Source organism: Oculina patagonica, chromosome 6 (assembly GCF_052425735.1).
Source record: "Oculina patagonica isolate OP01 chromosome 6, crgOcupat, whole genome shotgun sequence".
In the NCBI taxonomy this organism is placed as follows: Eukaryota; Metazoa; Cnidaria; class Anthozoa; order Scleractinia; family Oculinidae; genus Oculina; species Oculina patagonica.
Window position 1 is genome coordinate 18,471,251 of NC_135763.1, and position 18,292 is coordinate 18,489,542.

Here is an 18,292-nt window from a genome sequence, read left to right on the forward strand (position 1 = left end):
GTTTTTCCACAGTGTATACAATATTAATTTGCTTTTTGTCTGCTGGTGTCTGCTTCCCAGGATCGGGGTCCGTTTGTTTTCACGATTAGACCTCTCTTTTTCCTGTTAAACCTTATAATTCCTGCTACTTTCTTTCCTTGGCTTTTCTTGCTCTTGTACCGCTGTTCTGCATCTATAAACTTTGTACTGTTATCGGAGCTACTAGCACAAATACACAACATTCAATTTTATGGTTGTTTAGTCCAAAAATTACAGAATCTAAATAAATCTACTGCTCATGACAAACGGTTTATATCTCTGGCTTTCCTTAGGAGGTACAATTATGGTTTCAGATTTATATATTTTTCTTGCTTGTTTTCTAAACTCACTTCAAATTAAACATCAATGTTCAAGAGAAAGGCGGTTTGACTTCAGCTAGTAATGTATTCCTTTTGCAATTGGTTTTTGAAGACCTTTCAAACAGCGATCCTTTATAGTAATATGGTCGAAATTCCAACCTTTATGTTATGTCAAGTGCCATATGCAACCTGTTGTTTTTCATCGACTTCAAAATTTGGACGGTTCTTTAAAAATAATCACTGTTTAGTTTTCATCAAAACCTCAAGTTTATCCCTAACTTATAACATTTGTGTAATCATAGGAGATGTTGCCAAATTGGTTGTTTTCAAAACTTGTGCTGCTAAATTTAAATGCAATTAAACTACTGGAGCTTGCGTTTAGACTAAACTCAGCAGTTCTCTCCATAACTCGTTGTTTTCAGTAATAATTTTTATGTCCGGTACGAAAACTAAGCGGCAGTGTGGCTCCAACTTTTTAAAGGTTAGTCGATAAAATCTTAACAATATTTTTTATGTGTTTTCTTCCTTTTCTCATCCAGCATCTAACTAAGGGTAAACTGAGCACTGATTACTGCTTCTGCTTTTTATCTGTTGTTATTCCAGTAGAAAAACCTCTCAGTGATGCAAGCGAATGTCAATTGTGTGAAACTTCCATTACACGTTTTTAACAAATGTGCGCTTTATACGATGTATCCTGATTTATATTATTCAAATGTATCGTGAGTAGAAATGCTCTGTTGGCCCTTAAGAAATAAGAAATGCGGTCAACTGTGTTATCTTGTTTCCAACTAGAGTTCAGTTGGTAATGTCATCATCCAGTAAATAACGGTTTAGAAACAATGAACATTCATTAAGAGTTGTATATTGCGTACATTTTCAAGTCTTTTCTGAAAATCGCTTTCTTCATACATGTACAGGAGTTCAAACCGTGGCCTTGGTCCTAGCCACCTATTTTAACAAAGTCCGTTCCGTCGTATTGTTTAGATTTAAAGAAAGGAAAATGTTTTGTAAACTAAAGTCGTAACCTGTCCTTTGTAGTACCATTTCCACGATGTTTTCTTTTCGCCGTAAGAATAACTGAACAGCAAAGACATGCAACTTTTATAGGTAATGTTCTCTCAAAAGGGAAAAAAATTGGCTCTAGTCAACTTTATCTCGACGCAATTGCAAACTTCAGGATATCGATAAGAATTTATTATCTTGGTTGTTGATTGCTTTTTAACGGAAACATTTGGAATTTGTTTCAGTTGTGTTTTATAAATTGCTTTTCTCGAGACATAACATGTTCAAGATTATATCTAGCAGTTTTGTCGAGGAATGTTGTTTCATTCCTCTGCTATAATTCTTCCCTCTTTTTAGCGTTATTTCAATATTGATCGCTTGTGAAAGCTTCCACGTCTGAAATGATGTCAGCTGAAGTAAGACTCGCTTTTGCTGTTTACTTGCTAGCTCGTTGTTGAATATGACAACCACGATTTATTTCAAACACGAACATGAAAGCTAGCAAATATTTAAAGTCGAGTGGTTACATTTTTTTGTTGTGGATTAAACATATGTCTGTTTTTACTTATATTTGAACCACTTGTTTTTAACTTCATCAAAGTCTAAACTGAAAATGAGCATTTCGATAAAGATGCAGTCAAAAATTAAGCGTGAGGTTTTTTCGTTCTATATTCCATTTCCAGCTGCGTTTGTCGTGGTTAAGATCTCTACATAAACTGTAGCAGATATTGACCATTGTTTAGTTTAAAAATATTTGCGATCACTTTTTCCTGATGTAAATAGGTATCTCGGGGCTATTACTTCAAGGAAAAGTCGGAATGCTTTTAATTCGAACAAACTACCGATATATTATCTAGGCTCACTAAAGCCTTCATGGGCGATGTAATATTCCGGCTGTTCTCTTTCCTGTGTAAAATGTTAATATCTTCTATCATGTCAGCATTTTATTTAAAACTTAACGCGCGCAATTCCTTCTGATTAACAGTCGGATTCAATGGAATGAAGTTTTTTTTTGTTAAAAGGCGTTCCTATGATTTCACTGGAATAAAGTGTTTTTGCGTTCCTATGCTTTCATGCCTACATCCGCTAGTCGCTTCACTGAGCAGAACAACAAACGTGCAATGTCGAGTCTTATCACAAAAAAATATATGTATCGCTTTGATTTTGTTCAAACCACTTTTGTAAATAAAGGTGTGCGAAGATTCCTTCGTTGATGGGTACCTGTATTTTTCAAGGTTTGTTTTGCCATGTGGAGCTTGTTAGTTTGTATTGTTGATCAAAATGATCGCCAAATTGGCGGACAATTTATCAGCTCCCTCGTTTTGCCATTTTATGACAAGCCTACAATTCTGACTGACCGCCAAGAACAGAGAACCAAACCCTTTTTTGTCATTCCTGATGAGAAATGGCAAGCTTTACGGAGTAGGTGATAACACCTTGAAGTTGTTTACATTTCCCTTTTCGTTCACATCGTGGTTTAGATAAAAAATTTCCACAAAGTCTTTGTTCAATTTGTCAGCATGTCAGTCTGTGGTTTCGTTGTTTCTTCACTTTTACTTAATAAGATTTTCATTTTTATCGTTTTCTTAAATATACTCTTTCTATCACTACGATGATCTTCGCTTAGTTTCATCGCCTTTTAGGAGAAATAAGAATATCTGAAGGAGAATTATCTGCAAACAAACGGTCGGTAAGGTTGAGTTTTTTTTTCGGATTCGTGTGTATAAACATGTTGGCCGCGATAGAGTTCTAATTATATGCCAAACGTAGCGTAGGACAGTTAAAATTGAAAGTTCATTGTAAATTTGATACGTTCTTGCATCTGCTAATACTAAACACCCCAGATAAGAAAACATTTCTTTTTCCTGAAATAATATTTACTACCATCAATGTGTTCAAAAAATTGGAAGTGTTTTTTTTAGATATTGCTTTTGTTTCACGGGAAGACGTAAAATACGAGGTAAATAATATGTATAGGGGACATCATATTTTATTCTCGTGCCAAAGTTATCGCCCGTTCATCATCCCCTCAAGTTGAATCTGCTTCTAACTTTAAAGATGGTTGAGAATTTGACGAATTTTTTTGGATGTTACAAACAAAACACAAAGAAAGACGAGTAAAATATAACCATCTTATTTCTTCCTTTACTGTTATTTTCAAGTTGGGCTACGAAACAGGTGAACATCGTATCACATGATACCTCGTGATACGAAATGACTGATCCAAAAATACAACCCTAACCCAAAAATAAATTTCTTTTTAAAGAAGGTTTTATTCAAAGGAAAATCTAATCAAACGGAATTGTCCTAGTTGAAGTTCCGTAAACTGCCAAAAATTATCGAAGTCCTTTGAACAATCCTTTGTTAACCATCTGCGTCAAACCACAAGGAAACCTCAAGTTTATCCTAGCACATTTTATTTATGTAATCAAGAGAGACGTTGCCAAATTGGTTGTTTTCAAAACTTTCGCTGATGGAGCTCGCTTTTAGACAAAACTTAGCATTTCTGTTGTTGATGTCGTCGACAACGGTTGTTTTGTGTCTACAGTACAGTTTAAAACAATGTAGTTGTTTGCTTGTGCGCGTTTCTTTTATAAGTCCACTGCAGATTAACGTTGGCAGGTCGGGACTCAAAAGGACGATCTTACATTTGACAATAAGCAGTAATAGAGATATTAGTTGTACTTTAAACACCTCTCCATTTATTTTTTTAACTTCCTCAAAGTTTTTCTTTCCACACGACTAAGATACGCCGTTTAACTAAAGAAATATATCTTATTTGTACTACTTTTATTCACTATATAAATGATATTTCATCGATGGATTATGGAGATTAAATGCTTGCAGTGATTTATAGCACAACTGTTTATTTTGATTTAATTTCAATTCGTAATGTTGGAACAGTTGGTAGAAAAACGGAAGGTCTATACCGGAGATCGTGAATTCAAGCTTCACAATGACAAAAACTGTTTTCCCCTTGAGGTCTTGAGTTTCCATTTTCATACTAGAGCTAACGCCCAGAAGAAGTTATTAAATATTGAATCAGTGTTAAGACGATATTCAGATATTTGGTGTATTTATGCAATTGCCTTAGCTGGAAGTAACAGACTGAGGTCGATCCTGAATGTTTGTCCTGACCGTGGGGCAATCTAACAAAAAATTGTGGTGAGTTATATGACATTGACTGGCATCCCGACTCCGAGAACATTTTATACTCGTTGTCGATTAGGTTGTTTAGGACTGGCTGAATGGACCTGATCCGTTTTTCGGCAACTGCCTGACTGCCTTAAGTTTGACATCAAGGAACTGTGAAAATGTTATGTGGAACAACACACGCGTTTATTTACCTTCAGTTTACAAAAAACTATATTACACAGGAATAACAAACAAGTCCGTAGCTGGTAAAATTCCAGCCAGAATAATTATAGAAACTAATCCAGCTGTGTGGCTCATCTGACTAGTTGAAGAAAAATAGGTCGCTAAATTTAGAAATAAACACACAAAAACATGGATACGGAAAACAAAAACAAAAAAAGAAAATGTTTGGTTCTTAAATGTAGAGTGTCTAAGCATTCTACTCCAAAAGGTGAAGCAAAATATTCAAACTTTTGAGGGTTTGGGCTCAAAATACAGCTGGCTGTGATGCTAGTGACACGACGCTGTTACAGTTAAGGCAACAAGCTACTGCATCTAAATAATGTTTGGGAGCTTCTTTCAATGTTACGCTTTTTAAGGTTGGGGAATTAATCTCCGCTGCCACTTATTCCAAGACAAGGCCTGAGTTAACACCCAAATCCCTATGGTACCCGATTCGACCTCTTATCCACCACCGTTAGTTCTTTATCCATTTTTTCCATCTGTACTCTTGTGTTCCCAGCTACTATTCTCCACTTATTATAAGCTGTCCCTTCCTTTCTTTGATCATGCTATCTTTCAGAGAGATCTTTTGGTCTCCCAGCTTATTTCTTTTCTTTCATTTTTGTGTCAGTTTGGTTCTTTCTGGGTGACTTAATCTGTAATTTTTTTGATTTTGCTTTTTAAAGTTAGGCTAATATAGCCACGGTCTTGAACTGCATGAGATACCCGTAAGTTAGTTAAACACACGAAAATGTCCTAAATCATTGCTTGTGAAGCAATTACATCGAGGTCAAAAGAAGAATCCATTTTTAAAAACTGCTCATTTCGCAAAAAGCTGTTTTTAGAGGAAAGTAAGGTAAACAGCCGACCCTTACTGCTATATCTTCAAAACAGGTGTACATTACAATTATTGCATGGACTGATATATTTTCATTGTTTGGTTAATCTAAGTGTAGAGATTGGAAGTGTTTAGACAACTCTCTCTATAGCCTGCCATTTGCATTACCATTTTCCAAAATGGAATAACAGAACAACAATCATACATGGCTAGAATCCCCCCCCCCCCCCACCCCTCAAAAAAAAAAAAGGAACAGAATATCGAATTCTTAGTTTAAGCTTTAGTCCAAGATTGACATGATTTTCTCTTGCTTGACTGTTGTTGTTACTGTTTTTAGCACGCAATTTAAATTGCATGTTAGCTAATAATTAGTAATTCGTCTCAGTTTTATATTTGTTATATACATTCGTCCACTTCTTTTAGATAAAGTTTATTCTAACAGTTTATAAAAACTTATATGAGGTTTACATGATGATCACGCAGTTTACTCGAAAGATTTTCCATATTTTATTTGAGTTATTCGGTCATTGTTTGATTGATTTTCGATATTGACTATGCACTCGCCAAACACTAAAACACAATGAACCACCAATCACACTAACCATATGCAAAATTAGTCTTTGTTCAATTTGACTAACTAGAATTATCACTTGTACCAAACACGAACATTTCACGAAAATTCCATTTCAAACTAACGACTTCATTTCCTTGTTATGTGTAACAGTTGCAGATATTGGCCGGAGTGTATTCTTTTACATTTTGCCTAAGACCAAAACTCAAGCTCAAGTGTCCACGGCATTTTCCCATCTAAAAACTAATCTGATAATCCCCGCCTGAGGGGATCTTTTTCACTCTTGAGGTATCCCAGTTCAAACTATGTGTGACATCGATCCATTTGTCACTTTTAATCTCCACTTATCTGATTCCTTTTTTTAGCTCTACGACTAAAATGTGACGGATTAGTGTTTTGAACCTAAACCAAGCAACGTAGTCCATTGTTATTGATGAGTACGCCTCTCACATTAAGGCTACAATAAACGCCTGGAGTGCGCTTATCTTAAAGAACAAGTGACCAATATTACCTTATCAAGCGTCCATGGCTGAACCTCTTTATGGCGTTAGTACATCTAGTTTAATTAAGATTTACGAGAAAGATCGGACCTGAAACCATTTCCGTCTTTGTGATGGATTTTGAAAAAAGGTTAAAAGCTGGCTCACTAAAAGCATTGATGGAAATGAAATAATTCTTAAGTGGATAAAGCTAAACTCTGAATTGCCTTCAGCCTCTTCATTACTTATCAAAATACAACATAGGCACTTTTCCCGCTTACCGTTTGCACTTTTCTGCTGTTACACACACCGTAATTAATTTAGCCTAAGGGACACAGCAATTCCGCAATTGTAGAAACTAAATCAATTTTATCAGATATGTCTGGATCCCAATTGACAACTTGCTGTTAGCGGCCTCGCTTTATTAGAAGATCAAATAAAACCTCTAAAGTGACTTAGTTCGATTATAATCAAAAGCGGCATTTTTTCGATTACACAGAAAAATGTAGGAAAAAATTGCCCTGATAAGATATTTTAGCATCCATGCTCTGTTTACATAATAAAAAAAGCACGCGCAAGATTTTTAGTGGTGTTTATCTATTTTCCATTGTGTTTGGTTTACCTTCTTTTGGTTTAGTTTTGATATTTTCTTTTCCCAAACTATGTTTACTTAGTTGTTAGCACGATAACAGTGCCGTTTCGTTGATTGATACAATATTTTTAGTTTCATAATAAACTGCCCATCGTATATAAACTATCCACGCAATGAAGTACTTGGTAATCAAACAAGGCATGTGATGGCCAACTTAGATCTAGCGTATCGTTGATCAAAGTGATGTCTGCTCATACGTGTATCGAGTCTTTCAAGGAACTTTATGGAAACTGCACCTGAACATTGGCCGACGTTTTGTGTGGTTACTTCGAACGAGTCTTTTTTTCTAAACCTTTTAATCTACGAAAATGGCATTACTGGCTCCGTGTCATGGTTACCACCTGCCTTTTTTTGTTGACGAGTCTGTAAAGATTTAAGTGAGGCAAGTTACAATTTCTTTTGACTTTTTCGCGTTGTCCTCAAATCAGTTAAACGGTTTCGTCACTTGACCGGTTTGATGCCTTTTGACCAAGTTATATATTTGAAGCCATGATAAACATATTGTAGTGTCAACCGAAAACTTGGTGGAAACGTTGACTTAAATTTTCGTTTAATATGCTTGGACTGTGCATCTCTAAAAAGTCATTGCGCAAACTTATTTCCTTGAATAGGTAGGGAGCTATTGGCTAATAAAATGGGTTTTTTTTTTACGATTTTTTTCTTTAATTTAAAATGCACTGCTTTTTTCATCTAATTATTTCTGTTACCTTGAAAGTCTGATAGAATATAAACACGATAACGAGAACATGGAATATTCCTTTTAGAAGTGAATATGTCACAGTTCACGATTTCGTCTTTGTTCTGGATCTAAAGTTGATTTTGCTGCCTCGGGGGAAATTATAAAAGGCGCTCTCTTCCTTTCTTTTCAGTTCCGTTTTGAAACTAACATGAAAAGCTGATTTTAAAATATACGTATTAAAGCCTTTTATCCTATTGTAATCTATTTCCTTTGCGTGGCAAACTTTACCACTATATCTGAAAAAGTAAAGAATAGCTAAAATGGTATAGAAAGCAGCGCCCTAATGGGTCAAAACATAATGTATGCCCATAAGGTACCATTACGAATATTTCCTTTAAATTTCCTTTCGTTTGCTTAGAAAGTTTCCGGTTATTGTTCGTGTAAGTAATTTACGTATCCATTTATTGACTTCGTGGGATGTGTGATATAATTAAATGGGAATTGCTCTGATAGTATGAGCGATAAATAATGCCTCTCGGAGGTAACCAACAGCGAATATTAATCATATTAGAGGCTAGAAATTTGTTCAATTTAAGCGTGACTTTAAGTGGTTTTTATTAATAAATGTAACCAGGAAATGAGCGTCTTAAGCAGGGGAAACTGTACCTGTAGTGCTCTTACAAATATATATTTTATTGGTGAGTTAATTTGCCATGTGTGACATTATGTTAGAATTGTTGTCATCTTCCAAAACACATATTATTTTCTCTCCAGCCAGCGCTAAGACAGATCCCCTCCCTTCCTGTAAAGAATAAAAGTTATACAGTCGACCAGTTCTTTTTCCCTTAATTTAACTCTAGTCGTATGAAAAGGAGAAGCGAAGATGCGCATTCATGCTATTAACAATTGCCTCCTGACTAGAATGAAAACCAAATGATTAGCATTGTATTTTTACTTCAATTTATTATTCCCAAAAGGTTAAAATATCCTCTGCTTTGTTATCGAGTTGTGTTTTAGTTATTTTCAAAATAGGACTAACAATTTCTGTTGAAACAGACGTTTAAACAATTCCAGTAATTTTACCAACAAACATTCGTGTACATTTTAGTAATCATGCGGCGAAAAGGTTATCCATGATCTAAAATTTGACATCTAACCGCATTGCTTAAAAATATAGGTCTCAACTGGTTTCACAAATGCAACGTTCCAACATCGAACAGAAGGCGTTGTTGCACATGGATAAACTCATATTCTTGATAACAAACTTTAACGGGCTGAGGTTTTAACTCAATTTATAGTCGGTACCCATTCGAACATGTACGCGTGAACTAAGGTGGTACGAGCTCATCATAAAAAGGTACATCGTACAAATGGTTCGTTGTGTTATTGTGTCAGAGATTACACGATTAAACAAATCTTGTCTTTGCCCTGATAAGAAAACACAGTTAAACAAATCTTGTTCTATTACTTGGTCAACCAAAGTAGCAAAATCATGGTTAATCCACAGTTAAGATAATAAGGAAAACTTAATTCTATTGTATTTATTGCTATCTTAGTCATTTCCTCGCCACAACCGACACAGACTATCGTAACAAATTTCATTCTATCCCACCTCCTTATAGTGTTTCTATTCGCAGTGTAGGCCGATATATCAAACAAGCTCTATAGCAAACACTCTAGCACTATAGCAAACAAGATAGCTATTCCCAGCAACAAAGTGCTGACGCCCGCAACGTAAACTTCTACTAAATTCGCTTTTGCAGTAAAATTATCACCTCAACTTTCAGTAGATAATTAGTCAACAGTTTATTTAGAAAGTGATCGTTAAAACCAAAAACTGCGTTCGCCGTATCCAATGTTCCTTCTGAACTTCACTCGGATATCACGAACACTGAATATAAAATATTTTATGTATTACAATTTCCCCAAGATAGCAACAAAGCTGTCCGTAAGAAGTTAACACACTGATTTATACTGAACTATAATTTTGTTTTATCCGAGTAGTATTATACTATTTTTCACGACTATGACCATCAGAGCATTTATTTGTCCATCTTGGATCGTTTTGTCCCCAAAAAGCCCAGTTAATAAATTTGGAATGCCAAAAGATTCCTAAATCCAAACTTGTTACCTCGAAAACCAAACTTTTACATTCCAATTCGATCTGGTATCTAAGGACAACAGGTTTATCAATCGCTATCGTGACTGTGTCACCCTTGTTGAACAAAATTGATTTTTTATGCATATATTTTTACCTTCTGTTTAAAACTCAGCCTTTCGAAAAGTAAAAAAAAAATAACAGGTTATTTATAGAGAGTCGGCAAGTCCAAGTCTTTTAAAACCAACTCCATTGATAAAAACGCGTGTCGATAGCTAGATATTTGGTTATGGAGATCAGTTCTGTGATATTGCAAAAAGGAACAACATGTGTTTTAAAACGAAGACCTATTGTTTGGAGGGTAACTAGAAATAACACTCATTACATATGGATGTGAATAGTAAAACTAGTCAACATTTTGACCCATTGCTGTATTTCCCTCGTTAAAGCCTCTGTTTTCAGCACTGACATAAATGGGCCATATTCAACAATTCTTGGTTGCGGTCGAGATTTTTGCTACAGGAACCGGTGGTAATATTTTGAACGACTGTCAATTGTTTCAATGAAGCCGCCTACGTTTAATCGGAAAATTGTCTTCTGTAGCTATATTTTAGTTAAAATAATCTCGGAAACTTTGAAATAGTGGTCTTAGACAGTGGCATGTTTGTTCTGTGTGTACTGTAGTGATTTGAGAGCAATTTACGTACCGGTAAATAGGTACGCTTCTTTTCTTTCAAAAGGTTGAAGTATGACAAATAACTGACAACTTGTAGAAGTAGTAGAATTGAATTGTTGGTTTTCCACATTTAAGCTATCGAGGTTTTACAAGAAAGCGATGGGGAACCTGGGTTAATACTTGCAATTTAGGGAACATTCAGAAAGAAAATGGTTAAAAGTCTTCGAATCAGTGTTAAGCCAAGCACCTGCGAACAATAACTTTAACCGATAATCCTTTGTAGAGTGATACTTAATGCTAAAATCCCCGTATCCATGCAAAGAAGACAAAAAATTGTTTTAAAAAGGAAAGTTATTCGTTACCAAGCAAATTTTGATAAGTGATTATTTTATAATAAACAGGTCCAATATCTCGCGTTGCCTCTTACAAGTGTTAATTACATGTTATACTTTAATCAAATCTTCTGGTGTATTCATTAAAATAACCAGCTACGCAGGTTTTTGTTCTAACGCGTTTAGAAAGTGACTAATGAGGGTCGTAATTAGATGTCAACAATCTACCGGTGCCCAGAACAATGCGTCCTATTCAAAACATCTTTACGGTTTTTTGGCCTTAATACGGTTTTTGTTTTGACACCTCTTTTGAAACAAAAGCCCATTCACGGAGTTAAGAGGCACTTAAAAACTAAGCAAAGGTGCCAAAAGTTTGTGCAAATATCAATTAGATTTTGGAGCCGAAATCAAAATTTATAAAGCAATGCGTCTAGTCATGCATGTTTTCTCAAATGGCCTGATTTCACTAGCGACAAATGTGAGGGCAAGCACTAGAATCTATACAACCACTGAAAACCACAAACGTGTGTAGAAGGATGGATAACAAACATTTTGGGTTTATTTGCGTGTTTTTTGGTGCAGTCTTATTCTGTACAATTCAGTTTTCTTACTTATTTGTATTAAATAACATTTTAAGAGTGTACAAGGCAGTTGAAAATTCCGTTGAATGGTCGCGTTTCGGATTGTTCATTTGAACTGTCAGCTCTATTGGTTATACAATATCGATCAGGACACCTGTAAGCAGACTCGCATCAAGTAATCATTCAACGGAGATAACACGCGCTATTGTTAAAAGTAGTTACAAGCCCGTGTCCTGCCTTGCCATTGACAACCTGTGGGAGAAATTGTAAACTTTTTGTTAAGGGATTAAGTCCCTCGTTTAATCCTCTTCTGGCTTGTTTTTTCAGGTGTTAGGAGTACGGTTTATCAAACCCCTACATCGAAACATCAAGATATGAACAATCAAACTTGGTGGACCATTTCTAAAGGCATTCACCCCGCGTTTTCACGAGAGGTGTTTACCTAGGTTTGGTTTTAACTTAACCGTTGTGAAAGTGTTAATCGTGTAAACATTGTAGTAAACTTCAGTAAATGTCGAAGCCCCCGCAAAATCAGGCGTAAACCAACTTAGGTTTGTCGACAGTTAAACTTAATAATAATAATAAATAATAAAAACATTATTCATGTGTCTATGTGTTTAGCTCTTACGGGCTAATTGGGGACACCTGTTATTCTTAATAACTATTAATTCTTAAAATAATTTCCCTAAGATACTTTGAAAAATGGTCCTAACTAAGAAGATTAACGCTTCATCAGGAATGGTTTAGCTCGGTTACCGACGGTAACCGAGAAAAAGGAGACGGTGTCGCGACATCTTGGCGGCAAAAGATTACGAGCTCGGTGAATAAAATTGAGCGAACAGATAAAATGAATAACAGTTAATCCTTGCGATGTTAACCCGTATTTTTTCGGGATTTGGAGGATTGGTCATTCAACCACTTGTGACTTCAAGGTCTCCTTTTTAGGGTTTACCCTTGATTAAGACAAGAGTACGTAGAAGGTAGCGAAAAAAGGAAGCAGAGAAAAACGAAAAGAAAAGGAGCGAGAAACAAATTGGTCCAAATTTTGGCTTCTGCGCATGCGCCAAAGTAAAATATTCTACATTTTAACATGGAATCTTCATCAAAATTTTGCTACAGTGTGAAAAAGTGCTTTTCTAGCAAAGTGTAGATAAATTTAGCGGCGTACCACCAAAAAATCTATTTAACGGTTAAAAAGCGTTTTATTTTTTCAATAAATTCAGCGGTGTAAGGGTTAATATTTTTCCTTATAAAGTAGTTTTCAATTTAACAGGCAAAAAGGGCACAACTTTATGGTTGAGCAAAGATCAATCCTGTACTGCCATTTTCCTTTCATTGTCAAGTGTCTTTGAGCGCTTCTTTTCTATTGGCAGCTCATCCAAACTGTACCGCGGAGTAGGATACGATAACTGCGACAGCCGTAAAAGAAAAGAATTGTTGGTCGCTAACAAGAAATTCTAATTGAGGGCTATAGAGAAAACGAGCAAGTTAAAATTAAATCTTCAGTAGGAAAAAGTAGCTAAACAGCCACGCGACATTTAATGTTTCAAGCAAGACGTCTTGTCATTACAGAGCAACCACTGAGGAGTCCAAGAGTTTCATGCCCATGCTCGTTTGGCTCTTTGTCACAGCCTTTCTCTTCCGTTGTCAGAGCTAAAATTATAAATAGCGGCGAAGGTCCGTCTGAACGGCATTACAACACTTGCATTCCGAGAAAAGGTCAATTTCCTGCGTAAACCGTTAGTTGCTAATGCCTACTTTAGCTATTTTGTTCTGTGAAGGCAGCTTCTATAATTACTGCAGTTAAGATACTAAACTGCAGTTTTACAGTAAACGTTGTAGACCTCTCTCGTGAAAACACGGCATCACTGGACGTTCCACGTATCTAAAAAATATTCTAGTCCTAAATATTTTGTATCTTTTGTATTTTCATCATTTCTTAGCAAATACAAACTATTTCTTCTGAACTTTAAATATCAGTCTTTCCGTTTTATGCTTCCACACTATGTGTAAACAATGAGTGCTTGAGCACATGAAACAAACTTGCATGATACAAATCCTCTGTAAATTAGAAAGAAAGTTTTCACCTTTGTGCGAAGTGTGACAGAAATACGGAAATAACTAAACAACTGTATTTAAGCGTCCCAAAAAAGTTGATAAAATGAACAAAGTTTGACCAAAAAATAAGAAATAAGAAGAAATTCTGTGGGTAGGGTTCACAGCCTGCTTAAATTTAGGGGAAAAAAAAGTAACTCCAAATCCTGCGTACAGATTTTCTTAAAAAATTGCAAAAATGATACTTCTGCTGTCGATTAGTTAAAAATATATCAAAAACAAGATCTTCCACCGAGTAGTTTTTGAGTTATTAGCCCCAAAAGGTCCAAAATACGGTCTGGTTGCCATGACGACGAATTTTGACGTCACTGTTACCTCGATTTGTTTATTTGTAATACATGCACAATTTTGTACCAAAAGATTTTCCTAAACATTATTGGTATAGCTGCGATAGAACACCAAAGACGGGCATGTCTAATTCTGACTGAACTATTACGAGCCACCTTAAATAAAAAATATAATTTTAGGCAAAATGAAATTTTACTTTTTACATTTTTTTGGCGATATTCCTAAAAAATCTTGCAATTACCAGATCTATTCAGTATGTTTATCAGGTAAAGAACTCTCTAGCTGAGTAAGTAAAGACAGCGTTCCAATAGAAATATAGCCTTCGTAGTTCACGTTCTCCAAAAACTCACAGAATATAGTTGATTTACGTTTGTTGTTTTGTAGAGGAAATGTACCAAGGTGCACGTGCAGGCCCACTGTACTATTCATTTAACCTTTTTTGGCGAAGGCCTGATTTCTATTGCCTAAAGCATTCTTGTTTTTCATGTGTGTACGTATTGTGACTTTGTCGCTGCGACATGTCCCCGATACACTTCCCTGCTACATGTCCCCTCAGTGTGGACAACACATGATTCATGTCGCTGCGACATGTCCCTGTGTCATGCCCCCTCGTTTCTAGGCACCCCAAAAAATGTCAATTTACAAATGAAATCTTTCTTAACTCAAATTAAAAAAGACTACTGTTGCAGCAACTTTTTTTATATATTCTTTATATATATTTCTATATTTTTTATATATCAATTCTAAGCAATCTGAGCTGTGGTACGGTCAAAACGTAGACACAACGAAATTCTCTAATCAGTTTAATTAAGTAATCCATATTGAAATCAAGATATAGGGGAATCCTTGCTAACATCATTTTTTACATTTTACTCATTAGCATACGACTTTGCGTAGAAAAGGCATCATATTTCATACGAATTGACTCCATATGTTTAAATTAGAGAGGTTGTGAAACTTAATTATCGGCGAAATTTTCAGCTGTTTGCGTGTAACATTGAAGGAGACAGTAGCTTTCAAAAACTGTAACATTTGTGGTTGGAAAAGCGCTAATAAGCCCATACATTGTAAAATTTTGAGTTTACAAACCTGCATCACAGAAAAAGTAGGCAATACCTTGGGCTCAATTTGATAGCGACAGTTAATCGTGCCATGTTCTGTTATTATTCAGAATTGATATATCTGTGGGTCAATAAGAAACTTTATTATATGGCTACAATAGTACGCGCGCTCTGATTGGCTGCTGAGCGGGCATTATTTTCTTGTAATGACCGGGCATTATGAAAATTTTTCTCGGCTCGACGGTTTTTTGAATTGTGAGTAAAAGCTACTAGCGAGGGGGCAAAAACAACAAAAAATGCCGACAAAATATAACTACCTTTTCAATAACTGAAAGAAAAATATAAGCATACCGATACTTCTTTAGTATGAGCGACGAAGAGAGCCACAGAGAGCGAGAGCGAGTTTTACCTCCAGTGTTTTTTCCCTTGATTATACTCTTTTTTTGAATATAAAGGCCATATAATAAATAACTTATTAACCTCGTCCGTTCGGTCATTACAGTGGAATCTCAGACCTCGACCTTGATGTATTGACCTCGCTGTCGCTCGGTCAATACATCGAAGCCTCCGTCTGAGATTCCCCTGTAATGACCTTACTCTCGGTTAATAAGTGGTATGAAGCGCTTATGCTAATCAGGCAAATATTGTCAACAAGGATTTGTTATTTCCTGGAAATAAATGCAGTCATCCTCGGCTGTTATAATATTGAAGACTCTGATCTTAAAATAAGAAACTGTGTTTAACAGTTCACTAATTGGTTTCAATAAACTGACTGAGTTTGTTTAACCTATAAAGCTGACAAGACAGATCTTACTTAGTGTTACATGTATATCCATAAATTCAAATGAAGGAAAATGTTGTTCTTCACCTTGTGTCATGACCAAATTATCTTGTGACACTGAACGTTGTTTTAAGCAAAACTTTGCGTCTGGATCAAATTTATTTCTTCAGATCGTTTTCGCAATTTTTTGGTAGGATAATTTTTTACCCCCTACCAGATCTCAGTACCTCTGCGTTCTTCACAAGATATACTCAGGGTGAGCCGAAACTAAGAAGTAAGCAATTTGTTCTGTTCTGATAGGTTTCACCATTCAAGCAAGACAAGAGCTAAATGGATCAAAATGTATAGGAGCGAAAGAAACAATTACGTATTTTATGTGTCATTTTTATTCAAAGTCAATGCAACAGTTGTAGCTTTATAATTTCTTTCTCACGGCCTAATTAAAACCGACATTAAATGCATTACTGAACAAACTTTGTCGAAGGTAAAATCACAGTCTACACTTCAATCTAAAATCGAACTAAAGAAACATCACCGGAACGTCGTTGGATCGAACTGAAGCGAACAGACATACGTGTGAGCCAAGTTTCTTTACAGCAAGGCGCCCAAATGTGTGACCACTTTTAATTTATTCACATTCTTTCGTGAAGATTTAATCCAATCAGAAGTCAACTGCAAGCTATCCACGGCTTTTGATTGGATTAAATCTGCACGAAAGAATGTGAATAAATTAAAAGTGGTCACACATTTGGGCGCCTTGCTGTAACACAGTCTGTACATTTCGAATTACCATTTTGTATCACATGTAGCTTGATATTTAAGCAGAAATACTGAAGACATTTGGCTGAAACAAAAAGTACTGATCGTGATAGGAACTTATACCGACGCTTGTGGAAATGATTATGTCTGTCATAAATAAACACGAAATCAAATTTCGATAACCCTTTCAACAATGGCTAACTCGACAAAAATGAATGTTTCTACGACAATGGAGGAAAATATCCTTCGACCTTAATCCCAAGAGGTCTTACAATTTGTCCGTCTTCATTTTGGCGGGAGCTTGTGGAAACGCTTTCGTTTGTCATCTGCTCCGTAAACGCCGTCAAATTCGAAAAGTGTCTCACTATTTGCTCGCCAATCTTTCTTTGACGGGACTTTTAACATCGCTTCTTGGTATGCCTTCGCTGTTGCTTGGGACAGCTGCCAATTATTTTCAGGTTGGCCATTTGTCAGTCGTTGAGATACTGTGTAAAGTTGGCTTTGCCCTTTCTGCTGGCTGCTTAGCGCTCAATGCTTTGACCTTAACACTAATGGCAATAGATCGCCATGATTGCGTCGTTCACCTATTCCATCGCCGCTTAACAGCACAAAATGTAAAGAAAATCTTACTTTTTACTTGGTTTGTGGCATTTATAATTACTGCTGTCCTCCTTGTACTATTAAGAAAAGAAAAGTCTACATGCTATTCATGTTTTCCTTATAACAGCTATCAATCTTTTCGAACAGAACAATTTAGACTTATTTTCGTTTATTTTGCAACACTCACCCAACTTGATATGCTAACGATCTTGCTAGTAATAATAACTTTTTTTCGTGTCGTGAAAAAGTTACGTTCTTCGCTTGTTCCGCTGTCGACAAATTCAGCCATTAGTCGACGCCAGGAAAAAAACGACTTATATTTTGTTCCGGTTACCAGTAGTCATTTGCAACATGCTCGCGAGTAAAGTAGTGTTTCAAGGGACAGAAATCAATACTGCGCTTCTTCTGACAACAACGATGGTATTTTTTTATTTTTGTGTTAAATCCCGTTCTTCATTTCAAGATGCTCAGAGTAAGACAACTAGACCATGCTGGCCTGCCTAAGACAAACAGAGCAAGCACAGTTGAAATTGGAAAACAACGGACTAAGTAGAGCGTCAGCAGGACCGGATAACGAGGCATGTAGACCAGGGATGTAAAACATCGTGGATATCCTTAGATCAATCAAAGCGCAATAAGCAATGATATACATTTGGAGCTAACACTTAGTTCACTTGGTTTTAATTATCTTCAAACCTACGTTTAGCTAGGCTCCTAATCACATTTACTTGCGAATAATCGCAGAAATTAAACAATTTAATTAATTTTATAATCGGAAAAGTGATATCAATCTTTCAGAGCTACCGTATTTACTCGAATAAGCGCCGCCCCCGAATTAAGCGCCGCATCTGGGACAAAAAAGTTAATAAGCGTCGCCCCCGAATAAGCGCCGCAGTCCCGATGCGGCTAAAAACAGCACTAACAAGCAGCATCAAGAAATAGTGTTCGTAGATTGCGGAAGGGTGAGAATAGCGGAGAGTGGGTTGGGATGGAGGGATGGATTTGCGCGAGTGAAAAGAAAAGAACCATATCAGAAACTTCCCAACACCACCCAGGGAGACACCCCCGAGCCCCCGAAGCATGTG

General features: G+C 36.1%; 1 long non-coding RNA gene and 1 pseudogene across 5 annotated transcripts in view; both read left to right on the top strand.

Moving 5' to 3' along the window:
- The window catches only part of LOC144657553 (uncharacterized), a 76,965-nt gene extending 64,762 nt beyond the window's left edge, over window positions 1-12,203 (top strand). For 4 of the 5 annotated variants that reach the window (XR_013571558.1, XR_013571562.1, XR_013571563.1 and 1 more), the window contains one exon: window positions 11,931-12,203. This is a non-coding gene — a long non-coding RNA (uncharacterized LOC144657553). Of the gene's footprint in view, window positions 1-119; window positions 820-11,930 lie in introns of those variants that run through there. The other variant, XR_013571561.1, reaches the window with a different exon arrangement.
- Window positions 12,204-16,685: 4,482 nt separating this feature from the next.
- On the top strand, window positions 16,686-17,760 carry LOC144657910 (uncharacterized; annotated as a pseudogene).
- The last annotated feature ends 532 nt before the right edge of the window (window positions 17,761-18,292 follow it).